Raw genomic sequence first — 10,072 nt, 5'->3', positions numbered from 1 at the left:
ATATCGAGTGACTTTTATTTAGATTGAGACATACAAAATGGTCCTAAAAGTAAAAAAAAAAAATATATATATATATATATATATATATATATATATATATATATATATATATATATATATATATATATATATATATATATATATATATATATATATATATATATTAGTACCAACAAAGGGGTTCTATTTAAATTTTATATTCTTAAGGACTAACAAAAATGGTCCCATTATTATGTCAGTAGCTAAATAAGAGTCCTATTATAAAAAATACTACATTAGTACCAATAAAAAAGGTCCTAATGTATTGATATTCTTGTTTACTACCAAGAAAAAAGGTCCCAATATACACAAATGTTACTTTAGTACCACATAATAGGGTCCTAATATAATGATTTTTAAGTTTAGTACCTCTAAAAGAAGTCCTAATATAAATTTATTAAACCTTAAAACCACAAAATGGGTCATAATATATAATAAGATGTTTGTTTAGTACCACATACAGAGTCCTAATATAATGTTTTAAAAGTTTGTACCATTAAAAAAAAGTCCTAATACAAATGCATTTTTAAACAATATGGCGTCCTATCAAGTAATAGTATTAAAACCACAAAATGAGTCCTATCAAGTCATAGTAATTCCGAATAGGTTTCTATATTCGGATCCGATTCGGATATTCAGGTCCGGTTCAGGTTCGTTTGCGATTCAGGTATTCGGATCGGTTTGATTATTTGGGCCCGGATCGGATTATTAGATCCACATATTCGGGCCTGGTTTTTATTTAATTCAGATTTTGGACATCCAATTAATAATTTCTATTAAAAATAAATATAAAATAAAACATAATTATATTTTAATAAATTGTACTCATAAATTGAAAGACACCAACATTAAGAATTCATAGATAATTCAACATATCAATACTAAAATAACATTCGACAAAAAACATAAAAACAATGAAAAACAACGAAGAACGTCTTCGATCAACACGTATCTTTATTAATCAAAGGGTACCACCTGCAAATAAAAAATTCATATATTTATAAGCATAAAAGTGCATGTTATAAATAAAAATTAATATTATCACAAATTTATGGTGTGCATACCAATATGAACGTAGAAGGCCACACGATAGTTACGCATATAGCGCCTTCAACTTTCTTAATCAGATCAAATGGCCTAACCAATGTTTCACCATATTTATTGTTACCCTTATCTTTGGAAAAAAAAAAACATCATGTGATACAGGCTCATCAATTGAACCTTAAGGAAGTGTTTTACTTAGGTTTTGCATGTTTTCCTGTATTAATTGAAAAATAAGACCAATGTGATATACATAATAAGATAGATCCTACAAAAAAAGGGTGATCAGTGTGATAATGCCCATGACATGCTAATTAACCGTAATATGCACAATAAGATATATCCCAACAAACAAGTTTCATCATGGACATGACGTGATAATTATAGTAGCACACAACCACTATGATATATATCCATCACTTCTATTACGCAATCTGAATTTAAGAATACTACTTACAATTGCAGTTGCAGCTTCTTCACTCGTAGTTACACTAGATCATTTTCCTGAGGAACCGTAATTAGGGTACCAACACAAGCTCGCCATAGTTCCTTGTGTAGAGCAAATTTGTATCACCTAAACACAAACAAAACAACAAATTAGTTAATTGAGCAGACAATCAATTTATCTGTAAAAGTAATTCTGAGATGTACCTTTTCCAGCAACGAATACTGCTAGCACTACCCGTGAATCACCAACAAAGTTGTTTTTGTCGCTAGAGTTATATAAGGAAAACACTTATATATCTCTCCTACTATTATTATTGTTGCTGCTATTGATATTACCTTTGTTTGAAACTTTTGAAGACGTCATTTTACTACAATAATTGAATGTCATTAAACACAGATCTCTAATATAGAATCACACAATCATACTCACTAAACACTAGATTTCCAACTATAGTTACCACATATAGTTAAATAAAGATAACTGTTCAACGTAGGCCAATACCTTCGTCACCAACAACAATTGCAATTAAATCCCACCAAATAAGGTAAAAACCCTAGTAATCAAATACATGAATAAAGTGAAGAAAAAAAAACAATAAAAATCAAAGAAACAAACATGGAACATATGAAAAATATTACAGAAAGAATACCTTCAACAGATGGGACGCTGGAGATAGCAGTGATGGCGGAGATACCAGATACAACAGTGATGGCGACCGCTTGAAATGAATCGCCACAAACCCCAATTTGGCGACGGTTTGAGGAAAATAAACTCAAACCCTACTTTCTTTCTCGAATCCTTATTCAAATATAAGAAATTGCAAAACTGGTAAAATTGTTTCAACCGATTAAGCCTCAAAACATTACTCGATTTCAATTGCAATCGAAAAGGTTACTTGTTTCTAACTGCAATTAAAAAGGTGAATAGATGAAACCTCATGAAAAGCTAGATCTGAAAATGTGCATTTTTTGAAGGGATTTTTTTCAAAGGAGAAATTAAAATCATTCAAAGTGAGGCTAGCGAGAGACCCGGTCGATATTTGGGGCGGGGATATCCTTATTTTTTGAGATATGTGCCGTGGATATATAATATACGTAGTAGCAGTATCATAGAGAAAGAATATAGATTATACATTTTTTGCGGAGTATACATAATCACTCACAAAAGCATTTTTTTTTTATCATATATGGATAGTAAACATAAACATAAACATATTAAATATTATGAGTATAGTATTATAGTAATATTTTTTTTTCTTCAAAATAACAAATATTAATATAAAAAGATGACGTTTTCCAAAAGAAAGAATGCTAATATAAAAAAAGGTGACATTTTCCAAAAGAAAAAAATTTCGACCGAATGATAAAAAGAAGAAATGGAAAATAATTGTAAGCAAGCATAGCCAAAAAATGTACATACCAAATACAACACAAAGTCAACCTACGAGTCCCAATCTAATTTTTTCAATTTTCCATTAACCGTCACACGACGATTTTTTTGTTCGAAAACGAATAACAAATTTTTAAGTAAGGACAGTAGCGGTACCATCACCCACAAAAATTCCCGTTGATGGAGCAAGCAATCCCGAACTCAAGATCTACGAAAAAACCTCTTCTATTTGGTTTGACAGGCGCAACCATAGAACTCCCAACACGCCCTTCAACTTGATCATCCATGAGCAAGTATTGAATCATAGTATTTGATACAAAAAATATATGTATATATATTATACAAGTATAAGCCCATAGTAACAATGCAGGTTAGTCTGAGTGGCCACTGAATTTCTCAATGAAGTACACCACATGAGTTCAATTCCAGGCTCTGCCAAATCATTCAGAAATGTGAACAGAGTGTGTACAATATCGGGTTCACAATTCACCCAATATTTGATACAATTCATGGCAACATATTGATTAATTATACTTCAATTTTGAAACTATAGCTCCAAAATCAATGTCCTTATATAATAATAATAATAATAATAATAATAATAATAATAATAATAATAATAATAATAATAATAATAATAATAGCACAGAGAGTGGTGAGCGGTAGCCTATATCAGTTACATGTTGGTGGTGATTGACAAAGTTTTAAACAATGAAGAGTATGTGGTGATCGATAGAGTCTAAAAAAAATGGAGAGTGTGAGATATATCATCTAGGAATTAGTCAATTTTTATTTTCATTATTTGAGTTAAAATAATTTAATAAAATAAAATAATTATATAAAGTTAATTTAAATAATTCAATAACTCAATTGGGAGAGCTTATCGTCTAACATTTCGGAAACCCCCACCAAAACGTGTATCAACCACATGTTAACACACCAATTAGCACACCATCAGAAATTTTTCAACCCGAAATGGATGCGGCCCATGATACTCAATTTGATGACGAAGAAGTTGAAGAAACACAAACACCCTAATCGGGTGGTCGAACAAAAGGAAAACGAGTATGTGGTCCGATGAAGAAAGTCAAATTTTAGCGGAATATTGGGCGCGAGCTTCTGAAAATAACATTATCGGGAACTTGCAAACTACCGGGACATTTTGAGCCACCTTCCGAGCGGAGTACAACACTTTGGCTCGTGAACCTCGCCGACAAGATCAATTAACGAGAAAATGGAGTAAGATGTCTAAAGACATAAAAGATAAATAAAATATATATTTTTTTATTTTTTTCCTAACGTTTTAAAAAATAAAAAATGAAATAACATAAATAATAATAATAATAATAATAATAATAATAACAACAACAACAACAACAATAATAATAATAATAATAATAATAATAATAATAATATGAATAAAATGAATAGTATTGGATGTGGGTGTGATGGATGTTAGTGAATGTGGTTGGCAAAGTGAAAGGAAGATGCTGCTAAGGTGGCACTGATGTGGTAGCAATGTGGTTTCATGACAGGTGTCATAGATAAGAGTGGTCTTACAAAACTTTCAATAATATTTTATACATCACCTAAAATCTTAATAATAATTTATCTCTCGAATTTTAACAAGCATCACTATTTACCTCTATATTAATCTAGAAAGTTGAACTCCATTCACTATGGTAAGTTTAAATATTGTGTTCTTGTGTGGGGTGGGGGTGTGTGTGTGTGTGGTGTGTGTGTGTGGGGGGGGGGGGATGTTGTGGGTTTGAGTGAACGTTGTAGTAAATGTATTGTTGTGCTGTTGTGTTGTTGTGGGACGCTCATATGGCATTTATATTTCATTTTTTTATATATAAATAGATATTAGATATATTAAATAAATAAATAACTAAAACTTAAAAAAAAACACACAACTTCTATAAATGAAAATCCTAAAAAAAAATACATAATTTAAAAAAGTACATATTTTGAAAGTTCATAAATTAAAATACTACTACTCGTCGTCATCATTGTTCTCGTCATCTGATATCTCAATGTACTCCCTAAACTTGTTGCGTAAATACGATTTAAACTTATTCACATGTTTCGCATCATTTCTGTTTTCTATATTCTGGGTTTGATGTGGTCAATGAGATAAAAAATAATGGGATAGTATATATATATATATATATATATATATATATATATATATATATATATATATATATATATATATATATATATATAAACATATTAATTGGTTTTTTGTTTTTTTTAATTAAAATCAAATGCAACGGTAATATATCAAACGACTCCAAACTCGCTCACCCAATCACATTCGAACACGTCGATATTCAATCCGTTCTCTTCTTTGTTGAAACAACCCACAATGACACAACGTTTTCAACCACAACGGTTGCACAGAGCTCGTTGTGGTTGAATTCCAGCAACGATTTGAGCACAACGGATCCCGTACTCTATAGTCTAAGTAATTGTGTAACAGTAAGTTAGATGTGTATGGATAAAAGGTATTATGGTAGGATTATTTCCGCTCTTTACTCCATAACACTTAAAAATCTTTTCTCAAATTAAAATCTTCCTAATTTTCCCCAAATTTCAACTCATCCCCGCGTGAACTATTTACCTGAATTTTTCATCCCACCAAAAATTAAGAGTAAGATTTCCTATTACCGACTAAAATTTTTCATTTCACTGTTTTAGTCGTCCACAACTTTCCCTCTCATCTTCACGATTTTCATAAACCCTAGCACACTTTACTTTTTTTTTTTTTTTTTTGTTGCATCACATTAGTAAATACTTCGTATACTCTATCATGTTATGGTCACATCCCGATTTACATAAACCCTATTAAAGATTCTCCTACTGCTACAGGTGTGTCTTCTATTTTTGATTCCTATGTGTTTAATTTGGTTTTTTAATATTTATTGAAAAATGTGTAGGTTGGTTATTTTGATGGTGTTTTTTAGTTTACATTGCAGAGTAGTTCTTTATTTTCATCATATTTGTATTTCTTTTTTTTTACTATTTGTTGCGCATTTTATGTTTTGTGTTCATGGCTGTTTTTGGAGATATTTTTGGTTGTTATTTTTGTTTGTGATTTTGTAGATTGTGTTAGTGGATGCAGTTGTAATTTTTGTGATGTAAGTGTTATTCGATGCTTAGGCTTGCAATTTAGAACATATATATTAACCTCTAGGTTGTCTATGTTTGTAGCAAGTTTGTTGTTTATTAACTTACAGTGTCACTTTTTATAATTTAGAGTTTATTTGGTGTAAATATTTCAAATTAAAACAGTTATGTACATATTTATAGCTATAATGTATTATCTGCTGTTCATTCCCATGTTCTTTTCTGATTTCGGGTTTGAATTAGAAGTTGTTATGTTGGATTTATCTTGATGTATGTTTTACATTGCGTTTTGCATTACAGTTCATGTTTTTAGATGATTTATCTATTTAATTAATATTCAATGTTTGTTTCTTATGTGTTTTAAGAGTTTTAAGTATGTCAAGTAGAAAAAGATTAGGAAGAGGTAACAATAGTGATGAAATTTGTGGTGATCATTCGGTTACCCAAGATTTTGAATCTGTTGTCTCGGTTTTTTTTCTCGAGACAGATGGCCAATAGAGATATTCATTACAACGCCATAATAGTTTAGGTGTTTTGGCATAGTGTGAGGTTAGTGAGGTTGCGATTGCTACTTATGCTGTTGTTGTGCCTGCAAGCGTTACACCTGCAAATATTGGTTCTACTACCGTTGCCTGGCCAACATGTATGTACATTATACAATAATCAACAGTCCGTGTTTTACACTGTAGATGGAATAAACGGTGCGGTGCATTTGTTGTATCACTTTCTCATTGGGTTCGACTTTCGTTACATATTTGTACAGATATCCCTAAATAAACGTTGTGTGCATTTCAGGTGCTCTGATGAAATCCACTACTATAGTAGATGGTAACAGCTGCGCGGACTGTGACTTGGAGGTATGCTATTATAACTTCTTTTTTATTTGACAATGAATGTAGATTCAAAGTAATTTTGGATTTACATTCAGTTATAACTTCATTTTTGAACAAATATAGGTTATTATAGACTTATCATATAGTATGAATTAAGAATAATTAACCTTGTATGTAATCTATCACTCTTCATCATTTGACTTAGAGGTGAAGATATGGGCATTCTGGCAGTGTGGTTAACATGTTTAAACAGGTTAATTTTATTTACAGCTGGCTGAAATGACCCGCGAACACTTTCTTTGTTCATATTTTTTTAGGTAGATAACTAACACATTAATTATACTTATAGAAACACTATCATTACTAGAAAGGAAGAATGGGCTGGTCAGGCGGGTTATGTGATGGTTGAAAACGGGTCAGGATGGGTTACACCAAAAGCATTTGTCTAAAGTTCTACTTGTATATATATTTTTAATAATATTATTTATGTAAATTACTAAAGATTTATGAGCTTGTTGTCATACAGTCGAATTTTGACCCATTCTTTTTTCACTGCAGTTTTAATTTTGGTCTTTTAAACTATTAGTGATAATACAAAACCCTAAAACAACCCATGTATGTGTAAATGGGTAGACATTGACACCTTTGGTTATTACAATTATAAACTTAAATCTTTGAATAAAATGATTTAGGAAGTTGTACGGATAAAAAGTAACCTTACGACAACTTTCCTTGACCCGTTTGTAATAAAACACAAGTGTTTATGGTCAGAATTACATTACATTCAACGATAGCATTTATGACAATCAGAATCCACTACAATTTATGTTCTAATCGATCACATTTATTTGCATGTTTTAGTAATACGTTAAATTGATGTTTGGATTCAATTCCTTTTATGATATTGGGTAAGTATATGCTGAAACTATTTCTATTTACCATCTGATTTTCATGTATGTATCCCTGAGGTATTTGTGCATTTTTCGTAATATTTCAACAAAAGGTAGATAACATCATATTTCGGGGGAAATAGTGATTCTGATTTCCTTAAATTGATAGAAGTCTTATAAATAGGTATACAGTAGCTCATGTTTAAATGGAACAGTACATGATAGCAAAAGTTAATAAAAATTAAAGGTGTAACTTATACTAGAAAATAACTTCTTGTGCATTTGTATATTTTATACTATTCAGATATGGGTAGGGCTCCGTGTTGTGAAAAAGATAATGTAAAAAGAGGGCCATGGTCCCCTGAAGAAGATGCAAAGCTCAAACGAGCTTATAATGTATTGAGACCATATCTATACTGTTTTTAGGTGTTTTGTTACACAAATTTCTATCTGTTCAATCCTTGATTTTAGGCTGGAGTATGAGAAAAAGAGGGACATGGGTTCGAAACTCATGTGCTAAAAAAATGTAAGGTGATGATATATAGTAAACAAATGGCAGGAATCAACAGCACGAATCAGAGTAAACAACAACTGAATATCAGTATAAGCTTAACAGAATGATCAGCCGAAGGAACAAGCATAAAGGAAACAAGGAAGAAAGCCATAACATTTAGCAGCAGTTAACAAGCAAGGAAGCAAAATGCTATGTTAAATGACCATCGTTAGAAGTATTAACAATAAAATAGTATCAATCTTAAATATTATGGAGTGGATATGTATTGGTAATTTTACTTATTGTTTAGTTTACATGTTGGTTATTTAATTGACGTAACAGCTTATACGAAGTAGCATGCAGACATTAGCTGGTGGTGGTGGCGGTGGTGGTGCTGCTCCATCAAGGACAACAGCCCAAGCAACAAGTTTGCCCCTTCAACGCGGTGCAGTTAGTCTGTTCGTAAAGGTTGATACGCTGCAACCTGAAATGTATTCTATTTGTGTATGGTTGTGTATTGCATCCTGATGCTTTTAATACATTTTTTATATAGTAATAAAAGTCTTGCTAGGCTTTCAAAAAAATATATGTTGTACATTTATGAATCTGTTATAAAAGTAATAATTGGATGATAATTTTATTATTATTATAGATATTGCATAGTATATTTTTTGAGTATAAATAGGTGTGTTGAGTTAGAGTTTATTGTATGTATTTTTTGGTTAACAAAAACACTCTCTCTCTAGATTCCAAATGCCACCAAACTCTCATTGTACATTTTTCTATAAATAAAAAACCAATTACTCATACCTTTTGTTCAACCTTTGTTTTCTCCGTTTTACAGTATCTCTATCTCTATATACCTTCTACAGTCAAGAACCACTAAAGGTAGTTATAAGTCTACTGAATTATAACACGTTATTAGCACGATTATCTCAACATTTATACTAAATATGGTTGGCTCTGCCACCTAACTAATATATGGTCGGTTATACCACCTAAATGATATATGGTCGACACTGTCGCCTAATTTACATTTATGTTATCTAACATTTATTTATGTATACTAACATTTACATTTATGTTATCTAACATTTATTTATGTATACTAACATTTACATTTATGTTATCTAACATTTATTTATGTATACTAACATTTACAGTTATGTTCACTAACATTTATATTTATGTTATTTAAGTTATATATGGTCGGTTATACCACCTGAATTATATTTTCTGTAATCTAACTCTTATTAACTTCACTAACATTTATATTTATGTTAATAAGACCTCATGATTGTACGCAACACGTCATTTGACAACACGGTACTTTATGTACGCAACACGTCATTTGACAACACGGTACCATGGGTCGAGATTAATTCCGATCAATACGAATACGATGGGGTCTTTATATGTTATCTAACATTTATGATTACTTATGCAATTAATCATTATTTATTTCATGCATACTAATGTTTATTCTTAAATTTATAATTTTAAAAGTTAAAATAAAAAAAGTAGTTTGTATTTTTATTAAAAGTAAATCTTAAAAATTAAAATAAAAAAGTAGTTTGTATTTTTATTAAAAGTAAATCTTAAAAGTTAAAATAAGAAAAGTAGTTTGTATTTTTATTAAAAGTAAATCTTAAAGGTTAAAATAAGAAAAATATATTATAATAATATATATTATAACTTAATATATATTATAATAATATCATTAATAATATAATATAATATGAACCTATATTCCCTTATGATTTTATTATTTGTAATCATACCATTATTCCTTTGTTTACTACTTATG

General features: G+C 30.1%; 2 long non-coding RNA genes across 6 annotated transcripts; one reads left to right on the top strand and one right to left on the bottom strand.

The window, feature by feature from the left end:
- Positions 1 to 853: 853 nt before the first annotated feature.
- Positions 854 to 2,641, bottom strand: LOC139897468 (uncharacterized). Of its 4 annotated transcripts, none has more exons than XR_011776580.1 (4): positions 2,178 to 2,641; positions 1,732 to 2,081; positions 1,104 to 1,654; positions 854 to 1,014 (listed from the first exon to the last, which is right to left on the bottom strand). It is a non-coding gene; the product is annotated as an uncharacterized lncRNA (long non-coding RNA). The 4 variants fall into 4 exon arrangements; XR_011776581.1 differs by having other exon boundaries at positions 1,732 to 1,895; positions 2,030 to 2,640; XR_011776579.1 differs by having other exon boundaries at positions 1,104 to 1,297; positions 1,538 to 1,654; positions 1,732 to 2,633.
- Positions 2,642 to 5,604: 2,963 nt separating this feature from the next.
- Positions 5,605 to 8,814, top strand: LOC139897467 (uncharacterized). 2 transcript variants are annotated; one of them, XR_011776577.1, is made up of 3 exons: positions 5,605 to 5,791; positions 6,845 to 6,906; positions 8,332 to 8,814. It is a non-coding gene; the product is annotated as an uncharacterized lncRNA (long non-coding RNA). The 2 variants fall into 2 exon arrangements; XR_011776576.1 differs by having other exon boundaries at positions 8,244 to 8,814.
- The last annotated feature ends 1,258 nt before the right edge of the window (positions 8,815 to 10,072 follow it).

This window comes from Rutidosis leptorrhynchoides, chromosome 3, assembly GCF_046630445.1.
Source record: "Rutidosis leptorrhynchoides isolate AG116_Rl617_1_P2 chromosome 3, CSIRO_AGI_Rlap_v1, whole genome shotgun sequence".
Lineage (NCBI taxonomy): Eukaryota > Viridiplantae > Streptophyta > Magnoliopsida > Asterales > Asteraceae > Rutidosis > Rutidosis leptorrhynchoides.
Note: the sequence above shows the minus strand (reverse complement) of the source record. Positions and strands in the feature narration are given on the sequence as shown.